The following is a 15651-nucleotide window of genomic DNA, read 5'->3' as shown; positions in this document are numbered from 1 at the left end:
GCCAAATGTAATAGAGAGACTTGGTAAGTGGTTTTGCAGTTTTTTTTTTAAAGTGGCAATAATTTACTCTGCAAAACCAGGGTGATCTTGCTGTGTAAATGATTGCCACTTTAAAAAAAAAAAAAAATGCAAATCCCTCTACCAAGTCTCTCACTTTCTGCCACTCTCACTCTATTACATTTGGCCCCTGGTTTGATGAGTATGTTGTGGAAGAACCTGACTGGCCGCACAGAGCCCTGACCTCAACCCCATCGAGCACCTTTGGGATGAACTGGAGTGGAGATTGCGGAGCCAGGTCATCTCGTCCAACATCAGAGCATGACCTCATAAATGCTCTACAGGATGAATGGGCCCAAATCCCACAGAAACACGCCAAAACCTTGTGGAAATCCTCCGAGAAGAGTGGAAGCTGTTATAGCTGCAAAACGGGGACCAGCTCCATATTACAGTATATGTATTTATATACAATGTCATTACAGTCCCTGCTGGTGTAATGGCCAGGCGTCCGAATACTTTTGTCCATAAAGTGTGTGTGTGTGTGTGTGTGTGTGTGTGTGTGTGTGTGTGTGTGTGTGTGTGTGTATATATATATATATATATATATATATTGTGACAAGAACACTGGGATAGTGTTTGAGGGCAGGTATATTTGTCCCAGGTTCTTGTCTTACATGTTTTAGAAAATGTTAACTTCTAGGAAAAATGCTTTTTGTTTTGTCTGAACCTTTTCAGTTTGCTGTAAAAGCTGGGAAAAGGCTCTGAGAGAGAGATAAGGCGAGTTCTAGACATTGGGCCCAGTTCGGGTCTTTGGCCTCACAGAGGGCTAATCAGGGTTTCAGCTGTGTAAGAGTGATATAGTGCTTCTAACCTGATTAGTATGGGCAGACTGCCTGGGAAGGCTGCAGGATCTGTGTGTGAGAGACACGCTTTCTGATGCAAGTAAGCTATACAGTATGTACTGAAGAACTCTGTGTTTTGTTTAGTGACAGTTAGGAACATCTTATGTTTAGTTAGTGCCGGACAGGCAAGGTATTTTTATTTTGGGGTTTGTTTTATTTTCTGTTTCAATAAAACTGGCCGGGGTCAGTTGTACCAGAAACTGGACTTGTGTTGTTCCTCAGCTGCTGCGGGCTGCCATATTCCCCGGGAAAAGGCACCTTGCACCCCTACAGTGTTACAACTTGGTGGAGAATGCGAGCAGGCCGTTCTGCGCATAAGTGAAAGCAGCAGCTTTGTGAGGCCTGCAGAAAACGGTGGTTTATGCAGATACAGCCCAGTGTGAAGTTACTGAGACTCACCCCTGAGGGTTTGATATATGTCCTGGGTGAAAGCAGCTGCAAAGCCGCCTGAAAAATCTGTTGACATGGAGGATCTGCTTAAAGCCTTGCTGCAAGCTACAGCGGCTCAGCAGGAGGCCAACCGACAGCAGCAGGTGGCAATGGAGGAAAATTGGAGACTACAGCAGGTGGCAATGGAGGAAAATAAGAGACAACAGCAGGCAGTTGTTGATGAACTTTACAGGCAACAGCGTCAGGATAGAGAGGCCTTAACAGAAGTGGTGCAGAGACTTGCAGCTCGGGTTGGAGATGTGGCCGTCAGTGCTCCAACCAGCTCTAGTTCTATACGAGCCAGTCACTTCCTGCAGAAAATGACAGAGGCTGATGATGTGGAGGCCTATCTGACCACGTTTGAAAGGACTGCCGAGCGTGAGAACTGGCCGAAAGCACAGTGGGCCAGTCTGCTGGCACCTTTCCTGTCAGGTGAGCCCCAAAAAGCTTACTTTGATTTAAGCCCTGCTGAGGCTCGGGACTATGATAAACTAAAGACTGAGATCCTGACCCGCCTGGGAGTCACGCTGTCAGTACGAGCACAACGGGTGCACCGTTGGCTGTACGCCATGGAGAAGCCTCCGCGCTCCCAGATGCACGACCTTATTCAGCTAACAAAAAAATGGCTGCAGCCAGAGACATTAACTGGTCCCCAGATGGTGGAAAGAGTCGTCATGGACCGCTACTTGAGATCTTTGCCCATGGTCCTGCGCAAGTGGGTGAGCCATGGAAACCCGGGTACTGCTGACCAATTAGTGGACATGGTAGAGAGGTATTTGGCAGCAGAGGAACTACTGATGACCACCCAGCAACCCATAGGTCCTCGACAGCGCCCTTCAGTAAAGACTGGTAAGACTGTTCCGTGGGAAAACGTTGCTGGGCGGTTAAGAGAACGCAAGGCTGGAGAGACTGTAAACACTGGCCCTGGAAACAGGCCAATGGGGCTAGAACGGTCTATGCTGCCCAAATGGGTTGATAATCGTGTGGTTAAATGTTTTAGGTGTGGTATGCCAGGTCATGTTATTGCCAATTGCCCAGTCACGCAAGAACCCATGCAATGTGATGCTGCCTTTGAATGTCGCAGAATGTCTTTCTTTGCTAGGTTAGCTTGTACTGTGGTACCTTCACCTGAGCTGGAAAAACAAATGTGTGATGTGTTCTTAGAAGGTAACCGGGTAGAGGCCTTGCTAGATTCAGGAAGTTTAGTTACCCTCGTGAAAGCTGGGTTAGTGAACCCCTTAAAGGTCCAGCAAATACCTATTGGGGTAACTTGCATACATGGGGATACCCAACATTATGCCACTGCTGAGGTGAATATAGAAACTTGTTGTGGGTCAGCAATGGTTAAAGTGGGACTGGTCCCTACCTTGGTGCATGAGGCCATAATAGGGAGGGATTTTCCTCATTTTTGGAAACTGTGGGAATCACGGTTATCAACAGATGTGAGAAGTAAAAAGCCAGTTGATAATACCGGTGATTTTATGGATGTACGTGGGTCTTCGGAACTTTCTGGCCCTTTGCCTTTTGCTAGTTTGGCTGGGGAAGTGACAGATGGGGAGTCCAGTGAGGACCCTCTTGCCGGGACCAGAGACATAGTAGTTAGAACTGAAAGCGTGCCTGACCTGGAGGTAAAGAAGGATCTGTTTGCGTCTGAACAGTTAAAGGATCCTACCTTGATAAAGGCTAGAGAGAATGTTAAGATTGTTAATGGGGAACCTGTGGTACCAGGTGACAGGGTTACGTATCCCCACATGGCCATCTGTAATGAGCTCTTGTACCACATTGTCAAAAGGGGTGAGGATGTGGTGGAACAGCTGGTAGTTCCCCAGCCTTATCGGAGAACGGTACTAGATTTAGCTCATAGTCACGTTACCGCAGGACATTTAGGGGCAGAAAAAACCACTGAAAGAGTTTTACAAAGGTTCTTTTGGCCAGGGGTTTATAAAGAAGTGTCTGAATATTGTTCTTCCTGTCCTGAATGCCAGTATCATGCCCCTAGACCCCATTTCAGGAGCCCACTAGTTCCCATGCCTATTATAGAGGTCCCGTTTGACAGAATAGCCATGGATCTCGTGGGGCCCTTGTTAAAGTCTGCTCGGGGCCATCAGTATATCCTGGTAATTATGGACTATGCCACTCGATATCCTGAGGCTGTCCCTTTACGCACTATCACAACCAAGGCGATAGCTAGGGAGCTGGTGCAGGTATTTAGTAGAGTGGGAATACCAAAAGAAATTTTTACTGACCAAGGTACTCCATTTATGTCAAGGATCATGAAAGAATTGTGCAAGTTATTTAAGGTCACTCACCTCAGGACGTCCATCTACCATCCCCAAACTGACGGGTTGGTGGAAAGGTTTAATAAAACATTAAAAAGTATGTTAAAAAAGGTTGTTGAGAGAGATGGGAAAAACTGGGATTGTTTGTTGCCCTACTTGTTAATGGCCATCAGAGAAGTCCCTCAGTCCTCTACGGGGTTTTCTCCATTTGATTTGTTGTATGGTAGACACCCCAGAGGGCTGTTGGATATTGCCAAAGAGACGTGGGAAGGACAGCCCACTTCTTATAGAAGCGTTATTGAGCATGTAACACAAATGCAGGATAGGATTGCAGCCGTGGTACCTGTTGTCAGAGAGCACATGGAACAGGCCCAAAGTGCTCAACAGAGGGTCTATAACCGGAGTGCCAAGATACGGGAATTTGCTCCTGGAGATAGAGTTCTTGTTTTGGTACCCACTGTGGAAAGCAAATTCCTAGCTAAATGGCAGGGTCCATTTGAGATTAGGGAAAAAGTGAATGAGGTTAATTACAAAGTATACCAGCCGGGAAAGAGAAAACCCGAACAGATCTACCATGTTAACTTAATCAAACCCTGGAAAGATAGGTTGTCTCTGTCAGCGGAGCCTTGCCCTTCGGTGTCTTCACCCCGGTTGCTTCCCGCAGTGAAGGTGTCAGAGACATTATCAGCTGATCAGAACAATCAGGTTAAAGAATTTCTCATCCAAAATAGGGAGGTATTTTCAGAGCTGCCTGGCCGAACGACCATAATAAAACATGACATTGTCACAGAACCAGGGGTCAGGGTTCATTTAAAGCCATATAGGATTCCTGAAGCTCAGCGAGAAGCTATTTCTAAGGAAGTTAAAACCATGTTAGAACTTGGAGTCATAGAGGAGTCTAACAGTGAGTGGTCCAGTCCCATAGTGCTCATCCCGAAGCCCGACGGTAGCATACGCTTCTGTAATGACTTTCGTAAGTTAAATGAGGTGTCCAAGTTTGACGCATACCCCATGCCCCTTGTGGATGAGCTTGTAGAAAGGCTGGGAACAGCCAGGTTTCTCACCACATTGGACCTGACCAAAGGTTACTGGCAAATACCTTTATCTGATAGCGCCAAAGAAAAAACAGCCTTTTCGGTTCCGGAGGGGCTGTACCAGTATAAGATGTTACCCTTTGGGTTGCATGGGGCTCCAGCAACCTTTCAACGGGCGATGGATAAAATTTTGAGGCCCCATAGAAAATATGCAGCTGCCTATTTGGATGATGTGGTAATTCACAGTACAGACTGGGGGTCCCATTTGGTTAAAGTACAAGCAGTACTGGACTCAATCAGAGAGGCAGGGTTAACTGCTAACCCAAAGAAGTGCTGCCTCGCAATGGAGGAGGTCAAATACTTGGGCTTCACCATAGGCAGAGGTCTGATTAGGCCCCAATTGAATAAAGTTGATGCTATTCAAAACTGGCCTCGTCCAGTGAATAAAAAACAGGTAAGGGCTTTTTTGGGAATTACTGGGTACTATAGACGGTTTATTCCTAATTTTGCGACCACAGCGGTGCCGTTGTCAGACCTTACCAAAGGGAAGCAGTCAAATGTGGTCCAAGCATTAAAAGTGGCTTTGTGTTCACAACCGGTGTTGATAACACCAGATTTTTCAAAAGAATTTGTGGTACAGACAGATGCCTCAGAGGTTGGGATAGGTGCTGTGCTGTCCCAAACCAGAGATGGGGACGAACACCCTATCATTTATTTGAGTAGGAAACTCAATGAGCATGAAAAAAGGTATGCCATTGTGGAAAAGGAGGCTTTGGCCATTAAGTGGGCACTAGATCCCTTCAGATATTACCTCTTGGGTAGACAATTCAGACTAGTGACAGACCATGCCCCTTTAAAATGGATGTATGTAAATAGAGGCAAGAATGCTCGTGTAACTAGATGGTTTCTAGCGTTGCAGGACTTTAAGTTTACTGTCGAACATAGACCGGGAACACAATTGGCCAACGCAGATGCATTGTCTCGCATCTTCTGTTTGGGGGCTACAAGTGTTCCGGCCCCTAGGTCGAAACAGGGGAGGGGGATATGTGACAAGAACACTGGGATAGTGTTTGAGGGCAGGTATATTTGTCCCAGGTTCTTGTCTTACATGTTTTAGAAAATGTTAACTTCTAGGAAAAATGCTTTTTGTTTTGTCTGAACCTTTTCAGTTTGCTGTAAAAGCTGGGAAAAGGCTCTGAGAGAGAGATAAGGCGAGTTCTAGACATTGGGCCCAGTTCGGGTCTTTGGCCTCACAGAGGGCTAATCAGGGTTTCAGCTGTGTAAGAGTGATATAGTGCTTCTAACCTGATTAGTATGGGCAGACTGCCTGGGAAGGCTGCAGGATCTGTGTGTGAGAGACACGCTTTCTGATGCAAGTAAGCTATACAGTATGTACTGAAGAACTCTGTGTTTTGTTTAGTGACAGTTAGGAACATCTTATGTTTAGTTAGTGCCGGACAGGCAAGGTATTTTTATTTTGGGGTTTGTTTTATTTTCTGTTTCAATAAAACTGGCCGGGGTCAGTTGTACCAGAAACTGGACTTGTGTTGTTCCTCAGCTGCTGCGGGCTGCCATATTCCCCGGGAAAAGGCACCTTGCACCCCTACAGTGTTACAATATATACTGTATATACACACACATACACAATGTGTGTGTGTGTGTGTATATATAGAGATATATAAATATATATGGTGTGTAACACTGTATACTGTGTATTTATCTAGTATGAGTATAATCAGTATACACTGGACAGAAGTGATTGGACACTGCCAGCAATAGATCAGTGAGATGACGTCAGTACTGTGTAGGTGCACCACGTGCACTGATTACTGCAGACTCTCTCACAAGTTCCTGGACGCCAGCAGGCGCTATGATTTGCTATTCCACCTCACGTACTGTGACACTGAAGATCAAGTCGCCCTGGAACACACCCGCCTCTTCAGTTCATCCCAGATGTTCTCAGTGGGGTAAAGATCTGGACTTCATCCAGGTTACTGAACTCTCTGTATACCATTCCAGCGTCGCCCGGGAACCATGACAGGTGGCATTGTCATCCTGATAAAACCATCTGTTGTTTCCGCAGAACTGCCACAATGCAGGGAGCAGAGTTACACATAGTGCCCCCATGGCACAGCATAACGCCACCACCTCCACGCTGTACTGCACACCCTGGCATCAGTCATTCTCCTGGCAATCACCAAACACGTCCATCTGATCCGTCACTCCATAACACTCACCGCCATTGTTCCCCTGTGCAGGTTCTGCGCTCATTACACCATGGTAAGCGCTGGCCTGCGTTCTTCTTTGTGATTCCAGGTTCACAGCTGCTCGCCCATAACACCCAAGTGCACGGGCGTCCCTACCAAGTGTTCCTGTGGAAAGCGGCACTAGAGTGTACAATGATATACATGGGGCGCACCCTGCTCCGATCCCTGGTCAGCACTCTCCGGTCCCTGGGCTGCAGTTTGGGGGTCTTCTAGGGTGAGGGCCATTCCTGCAATGGCCGTTCTTCTGTCACGCACTAATGACACCAGACACAGTGGATCTAGGAACCCTCCTTGTCACTCTCATACCTCCGATCCAGCAGCCTGTGATGATCCCGTTACTCGGTCAGCTCCTTCTGGCAAGCCATGTCATTAGCAAGTGATCTGATCCATGCCGCTCTTCCCGTTGTATACCTTCATGAACATATGTCTGTGCAGCAGCTCACCATTGCTTGTGTGGGGATGTCCAATCACTGTTGTCTACATTGTGCGTGTATGTATATGTATGCATATGTCGGTATTTTGATGCTGGGAACCCGAGCACCGTTGGGACTTTGATGACGGAATTATGCCACCAGTCCGGATTCTGGCGTCGGTACTCCGGCTGCCGGGATCCCGTCCGGTGGCATTTTAACTACATCCCATATATATAATGTATGCTAGTGTGCAATAGTCGTTGCCCATGGAAAATAATTGTTTCTTGTGGCCGGACAGCCCCTGGTGGCCACATGGACAGTGGCGGCCGTGGCACTGAAGGGGTTAACCCCTGGTACCCGGCGCCATTAGGCTTGGTGCCACTTTTTAAACTGTGCACTGGCGCTAGGTGCCACCTTTAAAATGTATTGGGTGCTGGGCGCCGTGTATGAAAAAAATTATTTTTAGAACCTATTGTTGCGCCGCGGTCCCGGACCTCTCCGGCAACTGCGGCAGTGAGTACAGCCCCCAGGCATGCTGACCTGTGTGTGCCTGCTGGGGGAGAAGGGAGAGCCGATGTGTGTGTGCTGTGCTACGCTCCTGGCACCTCAGCGCTACGGAGAAGGGGGAGCCGCTGCAGCCGGGAGATCAGCCCCCATTGCAGCGCTTAGGGTGTGCCGCCGCTGGGGGACGGGAGCTGTGCTCCTGGCGCTTCAGCACTACAAGGAGGCACAGAGCCACATCGGGTGGGATGAGCATCCCGAGCTGCCGGGCTTCAGAAGGGTGGTGTGCGCCGCAGCCCGGATCACCGCCGGACACTGCGGCGAGCCCAGAGTTCAGCGCCGCACACAGGGGACTGGTTCAGCCGGTAAAATGCACTTACTTGGTTGTGTGTCCCAGGAGGGGGGAATCCATGGCTGTGCGGGCTGTTAGATTCCCCAAAAATTGAATGCTTTCTCTTCTAGCCTCAAACTTAAAAGTGGCATTGGAAGAGAGAGGAAAAGCTCAGCTTTAAAACAAGCAGAGTGTTTTTCTGGAGCTCCACAGAGATTGCCTTTGATGAGCAGGAGACCCTGACCGGGGATCTAGGCTGCCCAGCTGTGGAGCCCGAACCCAGGCTGCAGATAGTGGGCTAGGTCCCGGGCAGGTTTCTGGAAGTAAGTTTAGGCGGGAAAAACTTCCCCCAACCTAGACTGAACGGCACAAAGGCGTATCCTGATCCTCCAGGATGGGACAGTCAAAGGAGAGTGACCACTCCCCACTGTCCATAGAAGACAATGGTAGCTGTGCATGTGACCAAGGCATGCACAGCACATGGGTAAACATTGATTGGTTGTAAACCACAGGGCGGACTTACCCCCTGTGGTATTGTGTATTGGAGTAGGATAAAAGGAGGGCAGCTGCCCCATGAAAAGTGTATTCTACCAACTACTTTCTGCTGTAACATCTTGCTGTATTGCTGAGTTCTTTTCAGAACTATTTGTTGGCAAATAAACATCATCTGCCTCAAGACGACCGCTACCGGCAGAGGCCTAGTCAAGTGACTAGTGGGGATTCGTCATGACTAGTGGGGATTCGTCAGCACTACACAGGTGTGGTAAGGCGGCGTGTCGACGCATACAGAGAAGAACTGTGGTTCCAAACGCCATGGCAGGTTAGGAGTTTGGTGGTGGCAGTGTAAACCCACCCACTACGCAGTGGGTGGAGTCAGTAACAGGCGGTTACTGGCGGTAAGTGGGAATCCCCTATGTGGCCAGATCCGATGTGACCTAAGCATCCATTCTGTGTACTGGGGCCGAGACGCGAAAGCGGTGAGGGCTGTTGTACGGGACCGTCCGGTCACATTACTAAAAGACAAAATATAGTGAAATATATTCATAGTAATGCTTCACATGATATTGTATCTAAACATTATCCAAATTACTTATTTTATAGTATAATATACATTTTAGATTACATTTGCCTTTCCCCAATGTATCCTCCTTTGGCGCGTATCACTGCTTCATATAATTTGGGCACTCGAGACATCAACTTTTCTAAAGTTTCAGAAGTTATGGCTTCCAGGCCTCGTTCAGACATTCCCATAAGTCCTTACTTTTTGTTGAAGCCATTACACAAACTTTTCTGTCTAATTCTTCCCAGGGTTTCTCAGTGGGACTGAGATCCGGTGACTGAGGGGCCTTGTGGTGTTCTTTCTAGCACCCTGCACCTTTCAAAATCCGTGCAGTTCCTCTTTCCTGCCTGGGGTGTCGCTCTCTGCTGTGGTGCTTCTCAGCACACTCTGAACTGTTACTCAGTGCTGTGATACAGACCTGTGTGTGCTGAGAAGCACCAGAGCAGAGAGTGACACCCCAGGCAGGATAGAGGAACTGCACGGATTTTGAAAGGTGCAGGGTGCTAGAATGAACACTAGCCATGTCATAGCTTGTAGAACCTTCTGCTTGTCTTTATTTTTCACATGATTGATACACAGATTAGATGTGTGCTTGGGGTTGCTATCTGGTTGCATGATTAACCCCTTTCCAATATTTTACTCGGTACAGTGTGATGTACTAAAATACTGTGGTATTGTATCTTATCCATAGCTGATGTTATCTGAACTAAATCTCCAACCTTTCCTCCACCAACACCACTCAAATCATAACACGACCACCGCCATGTGTAACGGTATGACATATTATCCAACACACGTTCTCCAACCATTCCTCCAACATACTGACATCTTCTGGTTCCAAAAAGTTACAATTTGGATTTATTAGTCTAAAACACTTTTTCCCACTGATCCAGCGTCCAATACCGGTGTTCTTTGGACCATCAAAGGCATTTTTACGCACAGACCTCCGGAATGGTTTTCTGTGCGCTATGCGGCCATTTAGACCTACATTACGCAGACGTCTAGTAACTGTATCAGCTGAAACTGGAGTTTGTCTATTTTTCTTGAGTTCTTCTTTGATTGCAGCTCCCAGGAGTCTTTGGTTTCGCTTACTCATTACAATAATATGTTTATCTTCCTTTTTTTATGTATACCTGGGTCATCCAGAATGTTTTTTAGTCACGTTTGTACGTGTATGTATGGAGGAGCTTATGTATATGTTCAGTGATCGCAAAAACACGCTATAGCGCGTATTTTACCCGATTTTGAGGGAAGGTGACTCACTTTTCTGAAATGGGCGAGTCCCCGGGGACGCGCTCTGTTGCAGCAGCCAATCACTTCCTGTTAAGTCAGTGATTGATGCCTGTGACTATGGCGGGAGAAGGTGAGCACCGCGGAGGCGCCGATTCATCACAGACTTGCTGTTGCCTGAACCCTCCGCTCCGGCGCCCGTGCTCATGGACTGAGCGCACCGCCTCTCCCCAGGTCAGTTTCCCCACCGCTCCTGACAGCCGCTCTGAGCGCCGGCCAGTGTGTGTGTGTGTGTGTGTGTGTGTGTGCGGTGTACATCTCCCGCCATCCCGGTCTCCGCGCTGCTGTAAACGGACTTCTGGCTGCCGGCTCTCGCCGTGCCTGCCATATGGGCTCTGCCAGCGAGGAGGTGCTTGCACTGTTGTGGTGTGTAAGTGGAGGGGGCCAGTTAGTGTGTGTGTGCCTGGGGTACAAGGGGAGATGGTCAGTTACTGCTTGTGTGTCCGAGTTGTTTGGGAGGGGGGGGCAATTGCTGGGTGTGTGCCTGGGGTATAAGGAGAGAAGGTTAAATTACTGCTTGTGTGTCCTGGTTGTATGGGGGTTGGGGGGCAATTACTGGGTGTGTACACGGGGTATAAGAGGGGGGTGATTATGAGGTGGGCAGATGTGTGTGTGTGTGTGCCTGGAGTATGAGGTGGGCAGCTGCTGAGTGTGCCCCGGATACGAGGTGGTCAGCTGCTGAGTGTGCCCGGGGTATGAGGTGGGCAGATGCTGTGTGTGTGCACGGGGTATAAGGTGGGCAGATGCTGTGTGTGTGCCCGGGGTATAAGGTGGGCAGATGCTGTGTGTGCCCGGGGTATAAGGTGGGCAGATGCTGTGTGTGTGCACGGGGTATAAGGTGGGCAGATGCTGTGTGTGCCCGGGGTATAAGGTGGGCAGATGCTGTGTGTGCCCGGGGTATAAGGTGGGCAGATGCTGTGTGTGCGTCCGGGGTATAAGGTGGGCAGATGCTGTGAGTGTGTCCGGGGTATAAGGTGGGCAGATGCTGTGAGTGTGCCCGGGGTATAAGGTGGGCAGATGCTGTGTGTGCGTCCGGGGTATAAGGTGGGCAGATGCTGTGTGTGCCCGGGGTATAAGGTGGGCAGATGCTGTGAGTGTGCCCGGGGTATAAGGTGGGCAGATGCTGTGAGTGTGCCCGGGGTATAAGGTGGGCAGATGCTGTGTGTGCGTCCGGGGTATAAGGTGGGCAGATGCTGTGTGTGCGTCCGGAGTATAAGGTGGGCAGATGCTGTGTGTGCGTCCGGAGTATAAGGTGGGCAGATGCTGTGTGTGCGTCCGGGGTATAAGGTGGGCAGATGCTGTGTGTGTGTGCGTCCGGAGTATAAGGTGGGCAGATGCTGTGTGTGTGTGTGTGCGCGCGTCCAGGGTGTGTGGTGGGTAGCTGCTGTGTGTGTGCCCGGGGTATGATGCAATGTGTCTCGGTGCTCTACCTGGTGCAATGTGTCTCGGCGCTCTACCTGGCGCAATGTGTATAACTTGCTCTGCCTGGTGCATTGTGTATAACGTGCTCTACCTGGCGCAATGTGTGTAACGTGCTCTGCCTGGTGCATTGTGTATAACGTGCTCTACCTGGCGCAATGTGTGTAACGTGCTCTACCTGGCGCAATGTGTGTAACGTGCTCTGCCTGGCGCAATGTGTGTAACGTGCTCTACCTGGCGCAATGTGTGTAACGTGCTCTACCTGGCGCAATGTGTATAACGTGCTCTACCTGGCGCAATGTGTGTAACGTGCTCTGCCTGGCGCAATGTGTGTAACGTGCTCTACCTGGCGCAATGTGTGTAACGTGCTCTACCTGGCGCAATGTGTGTAACGTGCTCTGCCTGGCGCAATGTGTGTAACGTGCTCTGCCTGGCGCAATGTGTGTAACGTGCTCTGCCTGCTGCAATGTGTGTAACGTGCTCTACCTGGTGCAATGTGTATAACGTGCTCTACCTGGTGCATTGTGTATAACGTGCTCTACCGGTCGCATTGTGTATAACGTGCTCTACCTGGTGCAGTGTGTATAACGTGCTCTACCGGTCGCATTGTGTATAACGTGCTCTACCTGGTGCAATGTTTATATTTGATTTACCTGGTGCAATGTGTCTTAAGTGTTCTACCTGGTGCAATGTTTATATGTGCTCTACCTGGTGCAATGTATATAACGTGCTCTACCTGGTGCAATGTATATAACGTGCTCTACTGGGCGCAATGTGTATAATAATGCGCTCTAACGGGCGCAATGTGTATAAAGTGCTCTACCTGGCGTAATGTGTATAACGTGCTCTGCCTGGAGCAATGTGTATAAAGTGCTCTACCTGGTGCAATGTGTATAATGTGCTCTACTTGGAGCAAAGTGTATAGCGAGCTGTACCTGGAGCAAAGTGTATAACATGCTGTACCTGGTGCAATATGTATAATGTGCTCTACCTGGTGCAATATGTATAACGTGCTCTACCTGGCGCAGTGTGTATAACGTTCTCTACCTGGCGCAGTGTGTATAACGTGCTCTACCTGGCGCAGTGTGTATAACGTGCTCTACCTGGCGCAGTGTGTATAGGAGGTTCTACCTGGTGCAATCTGTATAAGTGGCACTACTGTGTGGTGTAATGTGAATTGGCACTATTATGTGGTCACGCCCCTTCCCCATGAAGCCACGCCCCTCAAATTTTGCGGCGCGCCTTTGGCGCGCACTGCCTATACTTTGCGATCTATTAAGGTGGAACACCAATTCACTTTCTGCCTAAGGGCACCAAAATGTCTAGATACAGGTCTGGTGCAGGGTGTCCTGCATGCTACACAGCCCAGCAGCACTGTCACCCCATCCCCCCACCTTGCAACACTTTTGTAGTGTCCAAACAAGATTAAGATTAATAAGAACCTTCATTTCGATGGGACCCAGAAAAGGACCGGTAGGACCCCAATTTTTGAAAGTGAGGGGTCCCTGGGACCCACTTTTTTTTTGGATCAGCGCGATCACTGATGTTAACTAGACCGTGGAATTTATAATCTTTTAGCAATTTGTATAGTCTTCTTCAGAAAGCGTTTGAATGTTGCCACGCAATTCAAGTGAATATTCGGATATTTTCTTCATTTTGAAAAAGTTATGATTATTACTAATGATTTTAACACTGTAAAAAAAAGGAAATAAAAAAATATGTAAAATATTTAGCAAAATGTATTTTATATAAAAAATATTATTGAACAAAATGAACCAACATACATAGCAGATTAATTATAATGACCAGCTCTAAGTTACGTACTTTAGCACTTCCCCCAAGGCTCTGTTCTTGGTCCTCTCCTTTTCTCTCTCTATACATCCTCATTAGGTGAGCTCATTAGCTCTTCTGACTTACAATATCATCTCTATGCTGATAATACTCAAATTTACCTTTCCTCCCCGGACCTCTCCCTCACTCCTATCTACAGCTGTCTCTCTGCTATCTCTACTTGGATGTCCACTCACTGGTCATCTCCAGACTGGACTACTGTAATCTTCTCCTGACTGGCCTCCCTGACATACACTTCTCTCCACTCCAATCTATCCTCAAAGCTGCAGCCTGGCTCATCTTCCTCACCAAACGCACTACGTCCACCTCTCCTCTCCTACAAGACCTTCATTGGCTCCCCTTCCCTTTCAGAATCCATTTCAAGCTTCTCACATTCACTTACAAAGCCCTCACCCACTCCTCTCCCATCTACATCTCTGATCTTATCTCCCTTTACTCTCCCACCCGTCCTCTTCCCTCTGCTGATGCACTCTGACTCTCCTGCCTACTGATTACTTCCTCCCACTCCTACCTCCAAGATTTCTCCTGTGCTGCTCCCTTTCTCTGGAATTCCCTACCTCTCCCCTTCAGACTCTCCACCTCTCTACAGAACTTCAAACGGGCTCTCAAGTCCCACTTCTTCACCAAACCCATCCAACTTTCATCCTCATCTACTGTTCAACTCTCACTGTCTAACCCATCTGTGTCACCACTGTTTGTTGGCCCCTCCCCTTTAGAATGTAAGCTCTTATGAGCAGGGCCCTCTTCCCTCATGTGCATTTCCTTCTCTTACTTAAACCATCTTCTACTACATATTCCATTCGACGGCACCAAATCCCCCGGTTATCTGCCACCCTGATTCTTATTTCCGTGTTGTCTGCTGATGATACCCTACACTTGTCCTATATCGTCTTGTACTGTAAGTCACTGTTTTCCTGTTTTGCTTATTTCTTTATGTACTCTGTAACTGGGCGCTGTGGATCCCTTGTGGCGCCATATAACTATAGGATAATAATAATTGTTGTGTTTATTGCATGTGTTGATCTACAATAATGAAAGCATTACACAATGTTCTGTTTGTGTTTTGGTGTCCTAGGGTATGATGCGCCAACGTCTCCCACGGCGAGAGCGCGATAAGGAGAAGGGCTGACAAGGCTGATGTTATCCTGACGCCATATTTTGGATCCACTGCCTCACTCTTAGTAATCATCTTTCCCTGTCTCTGCAATGAGCAGCTCCCGAGTGTCCTCTGAGATCCATGAAATTGTGTCATCTGCTATACAAAGTGTGAGTACTCGCTGAACATAGGTCACTGCTGATAGAAGCCTTAGCTGTAAGACAGGACTGTCCTCGTACATCTGTGCGCTATAAGTCACGTTACATATATGAGTGCCGGGTGACTCTCTACCGGTGAGCGTCTTAGACACAACGTAAAGCAATAGGACGCACAGGCAGATGCTGCTGATTACAATGATATGCAGCATGCCTATATTCTGTGTGTGACTGTGTGACTGACATACAAAATACACACAGTCACACACAAAATACGAGAAAACACTGTGACATGGCATTTCAGATGCAGATACAGCTGCAATTATACAAGGGTCATGCCTATATACAGAATATAAGTACAGGATATTTAGTGGCCATGTCTTTGTTTTGAATGATGCATTATGTGGGTCTGTGGCTGGAGAGACCCCCAGCCCACGTGGACAATGGGCGCTGCAGCACTGAAGGGGTTAACCCCTAGTGCCCGGCGCCATGTTGCGGACAATAGGCGCCTGGCGTCACTGTTAAATGTACTTACGGCGCTGGGCGCAGACTGTTTAAAAATATGTTTAATGATGTGTCTTAACATGTCATATGTAGTGCTCTGTGTACAATTGCAGGAATGCATGT

At 48.2% G+C, this 15651-nt stretch overlaps 1 long non-coding RNA gene across 1 annotated transcript in view; it reads left to right on the top strand.

Moving 5' to 3' along the window:
- Nucleotides 1-15033, top strand: part of LOC135040511 (uncharacterized) — a 103847-nt gene extending 88814 nt beyond the window's left edge. Inside the window, exon 3 of the long non-coding RNA XR_010234406.1 lies at nt 14849-15033. This is a non-coding gene — a long non-coding RNA (uncharacterized LOC135040511). The remainder of the gene's footprint in view (nt 1-14848) is intronic.
- Nucleotides 15034-15651: the final 618 nt, after the last annotated feature.

Source organism: Pseudophryne corroboree, unplaced genomic scaffold (genome assembly GCF_028390025.1).
Source record: "Pseudophryne corroboree isolate aPseCor3 unplaced genomic scaffold, aPseCor3.hap2 scaffold_740, whole genome shotgun sequence".
Taxonomy (NCBI): domain Eukaryota; kingdom Metazoa; phylum Chordata; class Amphibia; order Anura; family Myobatrachidae; genus Pseudophryne; species Pseudophryne corroboree.
Note: the sequence above shows the minus strand (reverse complement) of the source record. Positions and strands in the feature narration are given on the sequence as shown.